This window comes from Argiope bruennichi, chromosome X1, assembly GCF_947563725.1.
Source record: "Argiope bruennichi chromosome X1, qqArgBrue1.1, whole genome shotgun sequence".
Taxonomy (NCBI): domain Eukaryota; kingdom Metazoa; phylum Arthropoda; class Arachnida; order Araneae; family Araneidae; genus Argiope; species Argiope bruennichi.
The window spans coordinates 25,976,791-25,997,001 of NC_079162.1; the positions used below are offsets into that span (position 1 = coordinate 25,976,791).

At 25.5% G+C, this 20,211-nt stretch overlaps 1 protein-coding gene across 3 annotated transcripts in view; it reads left to right on the forward strand.

Moving 5' to 3' along the window:
* Positions 1-20,211, forward strand: part of LOC129958965 (glutamate-gated chloride channel-like) — a 362,731-nt gene that overhangs the window by 5,384 nt on the left and 337,136 nt on the right. For all 3 annotated transcript variants that reach the window (XM_056071721.1, XM_056071723.1, XM_056071722.1), the window contains exon 2: positions 4,923-4,970. The gene's annotated coding sequence lies outside the window, so the exon portion shown is untranslated. The remainder of the gene's footprint in view (positions 1-4,922; positions 4,971-20,211) is intronic.

The window sequence follows — 20,211 nt, forward strand, 5'->3', positions numbered from 1 at the left end:
AAAGTATATTGATTCCCTTTTACTGTGAGTATTTGGAAATAATACTTTAAGTAGAAATTATGTAACTTATTTAAAAAAGGAATTAGATTATTTTTAAATAACTTAACGAATTTTTTATTGGAAACCTAATTTTATATATTGCTTTACTTTTAAATTCAGCTTAAATGTAACAGATGAACTCTACAGTGACAAAAACATGATTTTTAAAGGGATTTGCAAATATTTTTCAAATTGTATTTAATATTTTCACTAAAATTTGAAGTCAAATATTCATTATTTATTCCTTATATAGATTTTATAAAATATTTTTAAATTATAAACGAACGCAGAACATTAAAAAAGGGTGTTTAATGACAACTAACTGAGAGTTAGTTAAAAGCATGCTCTATTTAACTGTAAATTTAAGGTTTTTGACTAGATTTAATAAAACAAAATTATATTAAATCTGAAATAATAAAATTTTACACTTTAATACATTCCAACATACAAAGCAATTTTTTCAAGAAATAAATTTTAATATATTTATTTATCTCTGAAGCGTAAACCAAATAATGATTTTCAGGTTTTCATTTTATTATTCAAAAATAAATTTGATTAGAAAAAGTGTCCTGTGAATTATTATTTACATACAATTTCTCTACAGAAATCAAAATATAAATTGTTACAAAATATATCTATCGTTATGAAAATAATCGATTTTATATCGATTCTTAGGTTATAGAAAAATAGATAAAATTTTTGTTACTCAAATAGGCTTATATTCAAACTCAGCTTTTTTTAAAAACACAGTGAAATTTTATTCTATTTGATATGCATTTTCTAAAAAAAATTACTTATCATTTTATGAATAATAGTAGAATGGACGAGAAAATCAATTAGGCTACTCAAAATGTCTTGAAATAAATGTTGAAATGCCTCAATAAATGAAATGTATCAAAATGTTTTATTTATTTCAAAAATCATCAATTTTACGTTTTTTATAAAATTTCTAATGGATTTCTTATATATGTTATTTGATTAATGCACTTATAATATTAAGATTTTTGCTGTTCTGTTTGATTCTTAATTCCGTTCCTATTTTCTAAAGTTCCTAAAAGTGAAAAAAGATTGAAGTTAGTTGATAGTGTCTTGTTGAAACTCTAAAACATAAAAGATCTAATTGCTATAATATTAAATGATGCACTTTGTTAAACTAAGGAAACAACTAAAAGAAATAAGTAAATATTCAGATTTAAAATATTTTAAATGGGATATTTATCATAAGAACTAGTGAGAGTTAAGTCATATATTTATAAATCAACTTCTGAAATACTGCGGAAACAATTACGGAAACGAGTTAAAATAAATGTTAAATGGATAAAATGTTAAACGGATATTTCAGCAATGAATAGTGAATTGTATCTTAAATTCACAGAAAACTAGTTTATATATATGAATAAAAATTATATGTATAAAATGTAAATTTCATATTTGTTTTAATTTTTGAAATTGTTTTCAACATTTCTATCCTATATCACTTTTATTATCGCATTAATAAATCAAAAGTAAAAAAACAGAAATTCTGTAATTCCATATCGATAAATAAATTACGATAAAAACAAATCCCCAACCTAATTGTTGCATAAAATGGAATATAACTACAAATTCATTATTATTCTGCAATTAAAATGCATTGATATGAAATTAATCCTTAATAGGATTTCAGATAAATATTTTTAGTTATTCACATAATATAACAAATAATTCAAAACTTTTCTATTTTTTGAAATCCGTTTTAATTCAAATAAATTTCTGATCATATTTCTATTAAGTTTAAGAATTTAAAAATCTTACCGCTACGATCTAAAGCAAAATATTAATTTTAAATAAAAGTTAATATGGACACTAAAAAAAACACCCTGAAATCCAGATATATAAAGACTCATAAATTTATCATTATGAGATTTCAATTCAATATTTGAATTTTCCATTAAAAAAAATATTTCGTTACCTTTTTGGATACTTAAGAAAAAAGATCTTTTTGAAGCTCCTATCCTATGACCCAAAATAAAATACTTCCTTCCAGTAAGATTTATTTAAATAATCCATAAATACACCTTGGCATACACACAACAATTATGCGCAAAACATTATATTTATAAGACTTAATTCATTCCTATGCGTCTTGGAAAAATAAATATCATAAAAGCCAACCATAATAAAATTCGAATGCATATTTTTATTGATTCACTGTACGGTTCAAGTCCTGGCCAGATCTCCATTTTTCTGCTTTATTAAAATTCATGGAATTCTTAATGCGTGACTCTAACTCGGAGGCGCGGGAATATTTTGTTCTCAGTAAGAATGCATTTTTGTAGGATTGACACGGTCTTCAGTCTTCTAAATATTTTTGTCATACCCAGTTTGGAGGGTTATGTAAAGATGCGTTTACGGCCTTGTTCTGTGTAAATAATTGCAGTCTTTTTTTTAAATAAATAGCACAACATCTAAACATTATGTATTTTAGTTTATGTTATTTAGTGGATTGACCCGATTTTCAGTCCTCTAAATGTTTATTTCATACAACTATAAGACAGATATGTAAATACATATTTAATTATATTACGGTACTGTAGTCTTTTACTACAAATGTATGCATTTTTACAAAATGAGAAAATAAACAATGAACACATTGTGCTTCTTAATTTTTTGAATGTATGATAAAAGGAAGACCAATTTACAAATACGGTTCAGTTTTATTCATTATATAAAAATATAGTCGGGGCTAATTTTTCATTCAATGAGTATATTATTTTATGACCTTGTTTTAACAAAGGAAGAAGTAAACATAAATTATGATGTTTAAAATGTATAGCGAGAAGTTGAAATAGGCAATGAATATACATCGTTCAATTTTGAAGAAATATTGTGCTTTAGGAGTGAATATTTCCTGTTTTGCAAATGAATGCATACTTTCACAATATATCCAAAATATAAGGAATATTTTAATTTTAGTTGTTAGGTGCATAGTAAAATGCATAAATAAGTGTTAAAGATGGTTATAAAGTATCATTATATTTTGTTAGTACTTATTTATTTTATCTAAATTAAATCTTAATATAAATTAAAAGATAATTTAATTTCTAGTGGCTTAATGTCCTGTAGTTAAAAACAAGTTCCTGTTTTTATTATGTCTGTGAACAGTTCGTTTGGTACAAAATGGCTGTTGTAAAAAATATAAGATGGCATTTCTATTATTATTTCTTTGTTTCGGCATAGTTTCTTAAATGCGTCATATTGATGTATTGTGCTAATATTAAGAAAAATTATAGAACATATAATCAATAATTATGACATATTTTATTTTAAATGCCGTTTGTATAATTTCAGTGGAGGAATTCTAATTCAAAATTGGCAATCATACAAATCTAAAATTAATTTAAGAATATCAAAAAAATTCAGTTATTGAGAAATAAAAAGGAAAATTCACTAAACGCGTGTGTGCTTATATAATTTTATTATATAATTATTATATCATAATGCCATTATTGATGCAAATTTCATAAATTTAAGCTTAAGAGAACATTTTTACAGCAAGTACCAAAAACCTATTTATTTACCCATATAAGATGTTATAGAACATTCAATAACAGTAAAAAATACAGTAGATGTTTAATAATACAGACTATTAAGCAATCGAATGAAGTGCTCTTCATTTTTTAATTTCTTGAAATGAAATTAATTTTCTCTATGTGTAAACGAACTAAAAAATGTCAAACTATCAGAAATTCAAGATGGAAAACCTTTTTAAATCTTGATTATGTAACTTTTTCGTAATCAAAAAATTAAGTATAATTTTATCCATTAATATCTGGTATTCAGCAGGCGATAATGCGTACTCATAAAATTAAATGAAATTAAATGTCAATTAAAAAGAAATGGAGCATTTTTTATCCTGCATTTAATAGAATGTTCAATTTAATGAGACAAAATTCCTAAAGTAGTGAATTTCAGAACTAAGCAATTAGTGTTAAAAAGAAATTTTAAACTTCAGTGCAATTGTTATTTCACTATAGTATATTATATAGTGAAAATTATTGTGTTTCATTCAAGATATCAAAAAATATAAGAAATTTAGAAAAAAAATTGAAATGACTTCTAATAAAAGAATAAGTGCAATATTAGTCATCAAATGTCCATAAATTTACAACTCCTAAAAATTACTTTAAAAACATAATTTTCTTAATAAGCTAAATAACAGATTTTCGAATTGAGATGAGGTCATAGGTAAAACCATAATTTTAATTAGCAAACATCTAGAAATTATTAACATCATTGTGGATGCTTTTTTAAAGATAATTAATCAATTTCATAGTGAAAAGATTTTCTTAATCATATGGAGACGTAGATATATTTTCAGGACATTTCGAAATTCACAGATGCTTATAAGATATGCTTTAGATCTATGTTCCACATATTAAAGAAATTTAATTTGATTTTGCAAAAAAATTCTATTTCTTATATTTAACTCAAGAAATACCATACATTTTTGAAGGCAGTCTTGCAATAAGTCTATAAAGAAGAATCAGACGACAGGGTACTGAAAAATAAAAACAGATAAAATAAAAATTTGGTTTGCCATGTCAACCAATAAACTACGTAATAGTTTTAATCAAAGCAAGTCTTGTGGTCAGTTATGTCAAGTGATATAAGCAAAAATTCCAAAACATATATATAAAAAAAATAAACGCTTATGAAAAATCCAATAATTATCCATCAAGTAAAATGAGTCTATCGCCCTAGATTTTCGATGCTCACGACTGTTTGGGTGCGATAGGAAAGCTGTAGATATTATTAACTAGTTTTATAGGTTTAATACGTAAGCTTTATTTATTTTTGAAGCAAGTTACAAGTCGTTAACAAAATGTACCTTTCGGTTTCAGGTCGTAAAAGTTCCAGCAAGTCACTGAGACTTTCCTTGGCTGTCTCAGGTAAGTACTCAAAATAAATGAAATTTTCTATTCATTTTATTTATCAATTATTCTTATTTATAATTTATTATTTTTATTTATTCGTTTTTTTGATCAATGTAAATTGCTAACTTATTTTCATGATTATTAGAGATTTAAATCTTATTATGCAACATAATTGTTAAAATCATTGTATGCAAGTGAATCCAAAATGTACAATGATACGTCAGCAGTATGCATTAGTAACAGTTGTAAGAAAACTTTTATCATTATAAGAAAAGATATTGAACTTTCATAATTCCGTTGCATATAATTAAAAATAGTTTTTCTGTGATTTTGCATCGATAAAATAACTTAATATATAAAAATGTGTAATGATAGTGATGGTTTTGAGTTTTTGATGAGCTCGTAACTTAATTTAAAGAAAAGCGTTGAACATTTTATCATACCAGGAATTGGAGACATACAAAATTTAATTGAAATGAAACTGCATTAAAAGAAATACAAGTTAAAAAGTATTTAAAAATTATTGCAATATGTTCGCTGAATCTTTTTCAACTTTAAATAATATATTAATATATGTTAGATAATTAATCTCATGTCCGTGGTGAGCAGTTCGCAACTATTGCCCGCATAGGTTTTAATATAATGTCTGGAAATAAATAGAGTTGTTTTTATCTGGAGAAATGTTAATTTAAGGAATATTTTTATTCTGAATTTATTTTTTAAAATCAAAATTATCAACAACAAAAATAAGAGATTTGAGAGTATTGATTTTTTTTTTCATGCCTGTGAAATTATGTATGTGTGAAACAGTATGAAGTGGCTGAGATAACTAAATGATTTGAACACTGATATTTTATCAGCTTTTATTTATAAGTTACTTTATTTAACGTTTTACAAATGAGAAATGTTGTACCAGTTATTTCAATCTTAATAATATTGATGGTAACATAAGTATAAAATGTTCAATAAGAATTTAGTGTACATGGCCTTATAAATTTATCTCTTTTGTAATAGCAAAAATTTATTAATTACTAAAATTGCTTATTTTCATTGAATTCTAAACAAACGAAGGAAAAAAATGAAAGTAAAATGAAAATTGAAATAATTTGGAGAATTGCAGAGTTTAACAAAGCAACTCTACATAGATCATAATCCTTCCCTTTTACTTTATAATTCTATCATAAATAATTGAGTAAAACTTATTTCAGCTTCAAAATATTTCTATATTTAGCAAAAAGGCTTGATGCATCAATGCGAGGAAAATGATGACATACAATAAAAAGGAAGGCCCCTCTTTTAATTTGCTGCTTAATTTGATATGATTAATAAGACATGGATAATCAAACATAAGTTAACAGCTATACTCCATATCTAAAGAACATTTCACTCTCTCTTGAGCAAACAATAATTTAACCACAAACATCTCATAGAGGTTATCGCATAAAAACACAAATGGTTTCTCTTAAGTACACTCTTTAAAAACCCTGCTTAAAGTTTGTTTAAGTGATAACTTTTATTGTGATCTCATTTCGCCTTTCTGTAAACAGGCTTTGTTTAGTACTACTACACCGTTTTGGAAATTGCTTCCAATTAAACATTAAATTTGCAACGAAAAGTTGCCTTCTTTCTAAACATACATTTTATTTCGTGGATTTTTAAAGCTTTGATAACTTGGAAATTCTGAAAGCAGAAACAATCCTGAAATTAATTGGAAACGAGGTTAGAAAACAAACAAATAAAAGCTTTCATTTCTTACTGTTAAATTAATTTGTTCGAAAAAGCTAAATAGTGCCACTAAGAACCATAAAAGATTTCATCCGTTTTAACAGTTGCCATAAAGTGAAATTGTACTTGCTCTCTTCAGGAGTTTCGGAAGCAGAAAAAAATAATGTCATTATACAACCTTCTTACAGCTGCAAACTTAGATTAAAATGAAAGCATTTCCGTTTTTAAATCATGAAACTCATTAAGACAATTTCAGGTAAGTTTTGTCCTCAAAATACAAACATGAATTTTTCATGTGCAACTTCTCTACTGGAATGAAGATGTGTTCGCTGTTTTACTTATTAATTTAATTAATTACAATTATCCTTTATTAAAAATTTCTTGAAGGTACTGATGCTTGCCAAACTCTGAAATATGAGCAGAAAGGTAAGGTATTATGTAGAGAAAAGTAAAATCTAGATTAAATTTGTTACATACTGTGCGTGAAAATGACAATATTCTTAGAAGAAAATGTTTTGAAACAACTCAAATAAGGTTTCTACTGTCGGAGTGATACTCGTTTATATTAATTACACTTTAACAAATGAATTCATTTAGCATTTTAGTTCGAGTTATGAATTCTTTATTATGTTATAGCGTAGTTTCCTTGGAAGTAGTGTTTTCATTTATAATACCTCACAGAAAATACATTTTTGTGACTTTTAGAAACTGAATATTAATTTTATATGAGACTGTTTCTTTCACCAAAAAATTACTTATCTTTAACTTGAATTTTTCAAATTTTATTTTATTATCTTGCTAACTGATGTTTCTTACTTTTGTTTGTGGTAACATATATAATATATTTAGAAGTATTTCTCAAATGGAAAGTCTGAAAATAAATAAAAGAAGAACTGAATTAAATTAACCGCATAAAATTAAGCAAAAGAAAAACTAATTTGAATTTAAAACCTTTTATTCAAAAATTTAAAAATATTTCATTAGATAAAACGCACTTAAACAAAGTAGATGCAAAGAAACCATTATTCTTATTACTGTCAAAATTAAGCAACCAATCAAACAATAAATAAAGTTAAAGTTTCTTTAAAATTAAAATATCTCTAGTTCAATGATAATATGCTTTTTTTTTTGTAATATGAATGAACTTAGATCGGGACTTTAAAAAAGCAAACTTTATATTATGTCTTGCATTCAGATAGCAATCAATAAATTTTTCTTAAATAGGAAATATTTCAATAAAAATGCATGCCTGCATTTATGCTCTTAAGCCATTGCTATCCCGTTTCAACTAACCAAATTCGATTTTTTGAAAGATCAAAAGCAGTTTTTATAATACGGTTTTTACATAATAAATGTGCATAGTTGCTATCTTATTCTGCAGTTTTATTCTTGCCTTTTGACGTATATTTCTTTTTAATTGGTTATATCACACAACCATACACAGTCAAAATAAATATTGCTTGAAACAGATTGAAGGACATTGCATACTTTTGTTTCAAAATATTCTTAATTCTTTAATGTGTATTAGTGGTATTACAAACCTAATGCATTTTATAGTTTATATTCAGTAAAATTATATGTGTAACTGTAAAAATCGAAATATGTAGTTCGAATCATCCCCAGTCAATTTTTTGAACAAAATTCTCTTCTATTTCTGCAATTAGCTATTTGAGATTGGTAATGATATTATAGGAGATTGAAGTTAAAAGAAAAAGAAACATTATTTTTATATATCTACTTTTATCTTTATCTTTCTGTTTTTTTTTTCTTTATTACATTTCCATTCCAAGAATTTTTAACTTTAGGTATCTGTTTTCTTTGCCGTTTTTTTAATCTTCCTTCCTCTTTTTAACATAAAACCTCTATTGAAGTTTTAATGGTTAATCATCATTTGAGGTGCATGTAGTGATTTTCTATTCAATAAATCACTATTTTTAACAACATTTTTTCTTTCAACTCAAACTGTTAGTTTTAACAAATAATTCTCAATTCTTACATACTCTATAAAATGAAAAATTCCGGTTTCTATTTTTCTAATCAAATTCATTTTAAATTTTTCTTAATTTCGGCAAAAAATCATCTATCGTAATTTTATAACAAACCATTCTCTTTTTAAGCGCCCTATAGTAAATCGTAGGATCATTTTGTAGAGCTCTCTTATATTCATTACCTGCTTTCAACACAGATTCTTATTTGTTTTTGAAATTAAAAAAAATACCTCAAGTACAATGCGTGAAATGTAACAATACTTTTTTGTCAATTTAATTGAGATTCCTTTATACTGCTTTTTTCCAATTTCAATATTTTTGAGATACGAAATTGTATTTTGTAAATTTTAGTAAAGAATTTTTCCTTGATTCACATACTCTGTGTGATATGTAAAAGAAAAAAATATTTTTGTTCCGATGGCTTATTTTTTTAAAATTGCTTTTCTCTTTTTAGCAAAATTTGTCATACATTTTCAATTGTGCAGAAGTATTAAATATCAGAATTTTATTTCTGTTCTTTTTCTCATGGGTTTTGCCGTAATTCTTTAACTTTTGGCTATTCGATAAAACTAAATGTTTATGCAGAAACATTTCCTGATTTATTCATTTATTTTGATTATATTTTCTAAAACAAATATTCTTTGTGAAAACTATTTTAATGTAATATATAATTTGAATAGCAGATTTTTCCATAGAATGAGACAATTATATATGTAGATTCCTGAATTTGAATTCTTCTTTCAACAAAATTATCATTCCTTTCTTTAACTGGAAAGAATATTTTCATATTCGAAACCTCCTTTATCTCGTTTTGGCTTCTACCGAATATAAATTTGAACATTTAGTTTAGTGAAACTCATGGCCATTTATTATTCTTTCCATCTGTTAACTAAATTTTATCAAGCTTGAGATTCATATATATTTTCTTCTATTACTATCGTATGACATGAAAAATTTAATTTCCATTTTCATAAAATTTTCGAAGATATTTTCATAAGATTATTAAAATTACCTGTTTTTATTATTAAACACGTAATTGGTAATATAAGTTGTGCAAGACCAAATATTGAATTATATGAAATTTTCTTAAAATGTAAACACTACTTAATTTTTTTTTTATATTTGAAAAATACTTTACAATTTTGTAAGTTGAGAGCATTTTAAAACCCAAAACATAAATTAAATTTTCATTGGATTAATGTTTTTTTAACTTTTAAATTTGTTGTTAAAAATGAAAGTAAGTTTACACTTCATCATTCCACAAAATCATCAACTTCGAAGGATGAATACTTTAAAATGAGGCTGGCTATCATCAATATACACTTAAATGAAATAAAAATCATCTGAATTTCTTACATTCTAAGAAAATTTGCTTATGATGTTTCTACTGCTTAGACTACAACTACATATTTGTAATTTTTTTTTGTTTTCATTATTAACTTATGAATATTAACTAAAAAAAAATTTGGAAATGAAAAATATTTTTTATATACAATGCATTTCCAATGTCTGAAAAATAGAAAATTTCTAGCCTGGAAAAATTTAGTTAACAGAATTAATGGTCATCAGTTTCACTAGATAAATGTTCAAAAATTCTATCTGGAAGTAACTTGAAAAAAAAATTAAAGCAGTTATAACAAAAGTGTTAACGTTTAATTAAATCATTCAACCGATTCTACATTAAGCACATTCGTAGGTTATTCCTTACTCATATGATAGGTTAAATATTACAAAATGATGTTCAGACAAAATGAGTTTCGTAAATTGAGGCATTCAAGCTGTTCGTGTCACGTTCTTAGTAACTATTACTAATTATGAGCAAGAGACAGAGGTGAATTTCTAGTAATGACATTTGGTTTCGTGCTGCTTTGCAGAGTTCGCTCGCTTGTATAGAAACATTAGTTTTAGCACTGTAGTAAGTGAATAACGATAGCACTGATAAGGAACTGCAGTAAGGGATAAATTTTAATTTAATTAAAGAATACTTGAGATTTTCATTTATATCTCTAGAAATGTTATATTATTTTCTTGAAAATTAATTCAAGAGTATATATTATGTATTTTACAAATAATAAATTTCAAGCTTATATATCATGTTTTATATCTGGGTATTAGTAAATTCCTATTATCTTGCATTTTGATAAAGAAAATTTTCATTAAAAATTACTTTGCATGAGCAATATTAATTTTCAGTTATTCGTAATGTATAACTGAAAATTATTTTTGCAGTTATACATTACGTTTTAATTATGTTGAGATTAACAAATTATCGATTTTTCTTGTCATATTAATCAACATTATTCTAGTTATATAACATATATACAATAAATCTTATAGACATATTATTTTCAGCAGTCTTTAACTTTTTCTAGATTTTTTTCCAGGTTCATATTTAAATTATCTATATTATGTAGCAAGATATCAATGAAGATTTAGTAAAGGAAAATTTTATTATAAGATGATATTAACAAAAGAAAATAAGCATAAAATATCTCATTTTATAAAGAAAATGCATTTTAAGATAGTTAATTATTAAAATATGCACATTAATTTTTATATAAATAATTCAGAAAGAAGAGAAACAATTAATTAAATTAAAATTGAAGATTTCCTGGGTTTTACATCCATTGATGGCAAAAAAAGAATTTTATTGTCTTTTTACAAAAAACAACTATATGTTCTTCTTTTCCTGAATTAAATAATTGCTATGAAATCAAAAATAAAAATAAATGAATTTTAATTATTTTAATAAAATTATTATCATTTAATAAGTATTTATTTTGATACATGAAAATATAATTGCCGTTTAATTCTTTTTAATCAGAATTTTGTTTAAAATCTTCCCTTTCAAAATATTAGCGAATTAAATACTTATATTCGCTTTTGCTCAAATATTCGAAAATCGTCAATAACTCAGTTAAATAATTGTAGATAATTATTCTTTGAAATTAAATATTTATATAATATAATACAATTGGATAAAGGGATTTCGAAATTCGTATACATCATTTTTCCTTTTCAGTACAGTAAAATTCAGTATTTTTATTTTTGTGTTACTTCTTTTATACCTTATCCGACAGAAATATGCCACGAAATAATATTAAACTATAACTTAAAATTAAATTGAATAATTTCCTTTTTACCAATTGTATTGAAAATGATAAGGAACAAAATATCAACGTTAATTTTAATAAAATTCATATTCAAATTAATGCGATATATAAAGTGTTTATTATCTAAGTAATTAAAAATGAATTTTTCTTTATAAATATATTTATATAAAACTTGGTTAACTAAATATTACTTTATCGAATCATTAAATTCACCCTTTTGATAATTTTCATAGATAGGCAATAAAAATGTTTTTATGTGCTGCTTTACTTTAATGAGATTTATATGCTAAACAATGTTTTCTCTGGACAATTTCAAGTACATCTCTGTTTTTAGAAAAACTTTCAATCGGCTTTTTTTACATAATTTTTGCTCATACTTTTTAATTGCTAATAATTATCCATTGAATATTTTAGAGTTGACATTGAAAATCTGAAAATTACAAGTGTATTCATAAATTGAAAGATTTTCTATAGTTATAAAAAAATGCATTAGGCTACAATTATTCCATTCTTACGTTTTCAAAGTTCTGACTCAAAATGCTAATAACAAAAAACATCTATCTTCAATAACCCAGGCATTAAGGAAAAATTAATAATCAAATGTAAAGTTGGCATCATTGCGCAAATAGTCATTTGACAGAATAAACCGTTTTACAGATATTGAGAGTAAACCAGGTTTGCTGAATCTTTTTGTTACGACTTGCTGAAGTTACATATTGAGTTAGTAAAATATCTTTCTCCGAAAGCTAGTTCGTAGAGATATTACAGTATTAGGTCATTACAATGCCATGCCCCCCTAAACCATTTTGTTCTGTCTATCCTTAAAACATTCGGCAGAGTTCTCTGACAGTAAAAGTTCAAATAAATGAAATTCACAATTCAATCATTTATTAACTGACAGCATGAAATACAATTTTCATTTATTATAAGTTTTTTTTTTTTGCCAGCAATTAATGTCAGCACTAAGATATTATATATCAATTCTATAAAATAATCAGAAAATAACGTGGATTCCAAGGATAGTTAGGATATAGTAACAAGTAAAATGCCCAAAAATAAAAAGAAAACAATGGAATAGTGGTTTTTAAGAAAACAATGAAAAATATTTCGCAGAGTTAAAAAAAAAATCTTATTATTAATAATAATCCGTATTATTTCTGTACAAAAAATGTACAGAACAACAACAACAACAACAAAAAGCTTATGGGGATTCTGAAGCATAAGAACTTGTTGGTAAAAAAAAAATAATTATAAATATACTAGCAGAAAATTGTTTTAAGGAAAAAGAAAGTCATTAGTTTTGAATTCGGCTGATATTAGAAACTTTTCATTGTCATTAAATAACTAAATTTATTTTTTGCTATAAAAATATAAAGAACACTTCTCAAAGCAGTCGCTTTTTTTCCCTGAAAGATCTTGTTAGTTTGAAAAACAATCATAAAACTGCACTTTTTCTGAATTACTCTAAATGTATAAAATTACACTAAGAACATACTATCTGGTAAATTTTTAAAGCGAAAAAAGAGGAAATTTGATAACAGCAACTTTTGAAATTTTTTTAGATATCTACAGTTAACAATCCAAAGTAACCTAATTCTAATCGGATGAAATTTGATAGCTGACAACGATGTTCACCAATGTTTATTTTTTCTTCTTATTTTATACTTCTGTTAAATTAATTTTTTTGAGAAATATGCTTTAAACACAGCGCATTTTTCCAAAATAAATTTATTTTTAACCAATAGAATTAAAGCGATTTATTTTTTCGAAATAATTATTTTAGAATTATAGCGAATTATTTTTGTGCAAGTTTCACTTTTATAACAATACCAGCTGGTCATTTATATGACTAAATATTTTATATACTTTGAACAATTATGGAATCAGGAAAAATAAATAATTTTCACTATAAATTATTTCTAATTAAAAAGGATGGTTTTATTTCCGTTGCTATTTATCTTCCTAAAGCTATACTTAATTCCAAAATATGTTCTTTTATAAGAATTATTATATAAATTTTTGGTTATCATTATAATAAGAATTGTTAACTTTTGTCTATTTTTATGTCAGCAATATTTAATATAGAAAATTTTCTGAAATGAATAAATCTAGTATATAATCATCTTTTTACATTTTCAAAATTTCTATCCTTGTTCTTCATTTATTTTGTTGTACATATAAGCTTTTATATGATCTGTTATTTCTATTGCGTAACCTCTTTACAAATTCAGATTTTTTTTTAAAAGGAATATATCTTTTTATGGAGTCATTTGAAACGCTGAATATTTTTTCCATTTCTTCCTAACGTCCTTTCTCAACATTGAAACTTTTCCAAAATGAATCCATCTAAAAAATCGGCACTTTACTTTCGTGACTGTGGAAAGCAGCAGATGTTGCGACTCTTATCACAGTTACTGCTTTGAGACAATGTATGCAATTTCTTCTTATCCCCTTGAGGTTACGACGATCGTGAATTCCACTTCAACGTTAATGTTATCGTTGATTAGGAGTTAACGATCACGATAACTTTGAATGTATATTCGTTGTCACGTTAGCAATTTAAATGATTCAATGAAATGAGCCATAAAGTAGAGAAATCACTAAAACATTCCTCTGGCATCATATCACAGATTGATTGTCGTTAAAATAAAATGGATACTCGACATACATATACGATTTTTTGAAACGCGTATTCTAAGTAATTACAGAGTGCACTTTAAATATAATAATTAAAATTTGGGGACACTATGATATTAATATTACGTTTTTATTTTTCAAGAAATTCGCAGGATTTTTCAAAATTTAAAATCTTTGGAGATATATTTATTTTAGTCAATATTAAGTTTTATCTTTCTTTTATTCTGTTTTGGAAAGTTGCAGATTCTTAGTCTTGACTTTAGAGTGATCATCAATATCTCGGTTTTAGGCTTTTATAGTCAGTTTAGTTGAACATAGCTTTCCGAAAGGATCGTTTCTTTGTTACGTACTACAAACATTTTAAAAAAAATTTCTACATTAATAATTGTATTTTAACTCCAGTTAATTTAATTCTTAGTTTATATTTTATCTGCATAAGTAGAATTAAAATAATTTGCTATGATAGAAAACTACATTCTTCAAGTACATAATAGTAGATAAACTTGAAAATAATTTTTTAGACAAAGTTGTGTGTCATTATACAGGCAACCAAATATTCCCCAACCGATGATGAGCTCTAAATGAGATGTACAAATTTATATATTTTGATGAAATTTTCTTCGGGTGTTTTTTTAGAATTATTTTGACACAGATACGCTACATGGAGAATAATAAATAATGAGTTAAACTGTTTCTTTTGCATACTGTTAGCGAAATACAATATTTTAGTTCTTATTCTGTCCTCAGTTTTCTACTTTATTTCAATGTTTTTCTATTTAATAATTTTCAAGATAAATTATAAACACATTTAATATGTTTTCATTTATTGTAGGATATTCCTAAAATAATAGTTCATTAAATTGTCCATTAAAATTCATATAATATCCTTAAATGTAAATTGTCTTTATTTTCAATTTTTCACTCTTGTTTACATATGTGCTAACTTCTAGCCTTTTATTATAAGCATTTAATTGTGTTCTTTTTTCTGTTTACTAATTAGATTGAAGCTTTAGTTTTGTAAATACGTTGTCGTATTTTTTCAGTTAAGAATTCATAGATCATCCAAGACAGAAATAGTTACGAATAACTTAATTTTAGATTATAAATTTAAAAATGTAGTAATTCATTGCACGACCTGCAGTATAGTTAGGGTATTAACTGATATCAATGACTTAAATTAGCAAAGAGAAGAAGATTTAATAAATTATATTGTTAAAAGCTACATTTTCTTGGTTTAAAAGCAGTATTAGCTTTTCAATTAATCAAAAATTAATATTTCCAAAAATTTTGATAATTCAGTTTTAATCAAAATTTTTAACTATACAAATATTTATGGCTATTACTAATTCCAACTCAGAGGGTAAATTAAACAGTCGTTATCTTGTTGATATATAATATGTATGTATGTATAAACTGATTCTCAATAATTTATGTATGTTTTTTTTTATATTTTGCTTTCATCTTTTTTTTTTAATTCTGACAAAAGATGGTATTAAATATCCTTTGTATAATGATCATGGATTATTTGAGTCAAATTATGATAATGCTTTGCTTTGAATTTTTCTAAAATAATTAGAAAATGTCGTTTTATTGTCAATAGACTCAAATGTAAAGTTAATACAAGTTTATAATTCCTTAGTTCCCATCCTTTCTAAATATTCTATAGAGGCTAATACTAAATATCTTTTGAGTAAAGTTGAATGATTTCTCAAGTGGAAATTCTCATACAGGCATATTTCTTGTATTAAATTATATCATTTTCTGCCGTGATTAGAATATTTAAGCTTCGTTATTAGATTAATCTTCAATAGCGTAGCAGCGCATTACCCTAATAAAGTGGACTATAATCCAAATTTAGTCATTCAATATTCATTCAAGAGATGCGTACACAGTCATGAAATATTCCTGCCTTATCTATTTGGAATTAATTGAAGGCGTAGGGAATTTAAAAGCACAATTTACATATTTTATGTCTCCAAAAGTTCTTAATGCAATCACCCGTGGTCACAATTATGTGTTTCATTAGCTTTACTGTCGTATATTTTTCACTAAACTAACTTCTCTCACTTCACATTTGTGAGACTGGAAGATCACACCATGCTCATATTTTATACAACGGTAGCAAAGACAACAGAAGAGAACACAGAATCCTTAAAGGTTTCGAATAAATAATTTATCGAGAAAAATGGATCAGTTAAAAGGTTTGGATTTTCCTGTTTGATTGCTGCTTTTACATAAATTCACCTGACGTAACGGATCTAAGTTTTATTTGAAGAAAAGTATTTAAAAGATCTTCCTGAATTTGACATTTTAAGAGGATAATATCGAAGTAATTATTTCTGTTACCAGAAGTCTAATTAAGATTCTAGGCAAATATTTTAATTCCGGAAATGAACTCTTGCGAGAAAAGTTTATCTTGAAACTATGTATTGTATTAATTAATCGAACGTGTAAAATGGAATCAATACATCGCTCCCCATTGAATTTCATCGTGGGAGGAAAATACATTAGAACACATGTTTTATGTCCATTAAGATTTGATTCTTGTAAAATTAATTTTTCTAACATTCTGAATAATTGTTGATGTTTGCACCAAAAGCACACTCACTGTAGAATGAATTTCCGACTTAATCAAAAATGATTTTATTATTCAGAACGTTGAATAAATAACAAATCTTTACATCACCATTAATTTAATTATAGAATATTAATTTAAAAAGGATAGAATTTTACTTCTGATTTGAATTTAAATTATATATGTTTTCATTATTTTACTATTGCGTTTAATGAAATGTGAATCAATATTCTTCAAATTATCAGTAAAATAAAAAAAAGTATCATTATTATGAAGCGATACTCTGAGTTACTTGGAAAAATTTATAATTTGCATTTGATAAAAGATGAATAAGATAGCCCTTGAGAGGATCCTTGAGTTTTTGAATTTCCTTAGCTTGCATGAAATATTTTAAATTTAATAGATGAAGTGTTGAACGCCTGGTAGGATTTGATTCATCTTTTTTATTGTTATATTTCTTGTACTAGTAAGCAATAGTTTATGATTAACTTAACAGGGCTTGTTAAGAATATTTAACTATCTTGAAACGCTTGGGGGTAGATATATTTATCTCAAACGAACAGGAAATATGTAACAACGCACGCCAAAAATATTATCTCTTTCTCTCTCTCTCTCTCTCTCTATATATATATATATATATATATATATATATATATATATATATATATATATAATTCAAAAAAGCATATGAAATGAGCACACATAATAAAACAATATATTTTTATTAATAACTAATATATATATATAATTTTTTTGACATGCGCAATTGCCATAGAATATTTCAAAGACGTTCTCCAGCCATAACACATGATGTACTTGTCAGCTCATGGAAAGTTTCATTTAAATTATGGAGGATTCTGACAATTAAGGGAATGCGCACTACCTTCTGCCATAGGAAAGGTGCCTTATACCAAAGATTTCAAATGAGTCCTGTAATGGTTTAGTACTGATAAAAACTATTGATATAGAAGACAAGAACTCCATAGCGCAGTATATATGCTTCATGGTAGAGGGGCAGCTAAAACTGTTGTTCATTTAAAAATTGTTTCAAATCTTCCAATGAAACTATGCAGTAGCTGTCGGAAAAATATTTGTAAGAACTTGTAGTGTTCTTAAGTATTCTACAACGCCGTCTCCTGCATAAAGATGATAATGATGACCGTTCATATAAATATTCGATTCTAATTTAATATTGTCCATGAAACTGTATTGCAACAGAATTTTGTGGACGTTATAGTGAAGCACATAAAAGATATTAAAAGGCTTAAGAACAAAGTTCCGTATTTAAAAGATGAGTGAAGTTTGCTGTTTGATGATAAGTAAGATATTTCAATGTTAATAATAAGCTTTGATAACATCATAAAAGTTCATCTGTTTAATTATTTTGAGGAATAGTACTTTTGACTCCCAAAATCTGAGAACGCTTTTTTTAAGTAGTCACGTGAAAGAATGCAAAGCAGAAGATTATTACTTTTTTTAGTGATTTAAATGAATATAGAATTATTATCTTATGGCGTTATGAGTTAAGATGTATTAGAAAATATAAATTATAGAATGTGAATCATCGATACGTCTCCCAATAATCGAATTTAGCGTAACTTTTGTTTCCATTCAAAATTTGAAATAGCGAAGTACTGAGACTGCGCTGGTCTGGTGGTAAGGCCTCGGCTATGGCAGGTTCAGATTCTAAATCCGATTCCACAGAAGAATTGCGTCTGGTGTACATTTAATTACTCAAATGCCCTTCCACTAAGTATAATACTGAAGTTTAGAGAGGGAGTTCCAGAGGGAGTTCCAGAGGGAGTTTACCTCGTCATCTAACTCCGGATAAAAGTTATGCGAACCGTTCCAAAATATACTAGCAATGCTTCTAAACGGAACATTAATATAATTAAACTAAACTAAACTAGGCTGTATAACACTCTTTTGAGAAAGATATATTTAAGGAATTGTGGCCTTGTATGAAAAACACTTCATATTTACAAACAAATCCAGAAGATGTCTGGCATAATTAGATGTTCTATCTGTCAGTATCAAAATGATTAATTTTTAATAAGGATAGATTTGTCACATGTTATGAATTCCTTTGGCTTTTATTTGCTTATTTTAAATTAGTTTTAATTATATATAGATTCAGTTTCTTAAATTTACAATGCTAAGTTTTATATTAAGTTTTGTATCCTTATTTTTAGAATATTTTCAATAATAAAGATATTAATAATTTAAAATTTAAAATTTGATTTTTTTATACATCAAGTTCTCATAGATTCCTATATATAAATTTTAGTTTTCACCATATGCGTGTTGTAATATGGGATGTTGCATATATAGGGCAACAAAACCCGAATTATCAATTAACTTATTTGCTTTTGTAAAGTCAACTTGCATTTTAATTGAAGAAAGTTATTACTGGAGAATTTATCTAGCGAATAAATGTGTTGATAATTCTCACAGTTAATCGAACGTAGTTGTAAGGATTTTATTCACTAGGATTTTCTTAATTAAAACATAATTCGGAATTTATTCTAAGCTGTGGAAATAAAGCTTAATCTAATGCTAGTAATATTTACCTCTATGTAATTGATTTCAAAGTCAATTAGCATTTACATTATATCATAATTAATTTCCATATCGAGGAAAACGGTTCTGTACGCTATAGCAAGTGATAACCTGTTTCAAAATTAGATTTAAACTGAAATTTAATCACTTTAAATTAAGAGTCCTGATTAAAGAGGAATGTGGTATAGAATATACGTATTATAAGGACTGAAATCGAAGCAGAAAGTGTAAAATATGCATAACTCGAACACTTTGTGATGTAAATTCATGAGAAATCTTCGAAGAAACTTATACAAATTACAAGTTCGTATCCGCGGTTGAATTAGAATAAAGATGACTACTAAGAATATTGAAATGTATTGAAAATATGTTGAAAAAAATTGTAAGTCTTTTTTTGAAATTTACTTGTTGTCTGATAAAAATGCAGCAGACATTTAAAACACTCATGCATTTCTATTAATTATTAGTATTGATCTCTAAAATATTTTATCCTTTTGTAATATAAAGCTTAAAAGATATAAATAGAAAATGAACGCAGGTTAAAAATTGTAGTTAAATTATTCGAAGAAATTTGCTTTTTAATTTCTTCTAAATTAAAAAGATAATATTGTAGTTTAGAATTTATGCTGAAAGCATGATGAGATTGTTATTCGCATTTC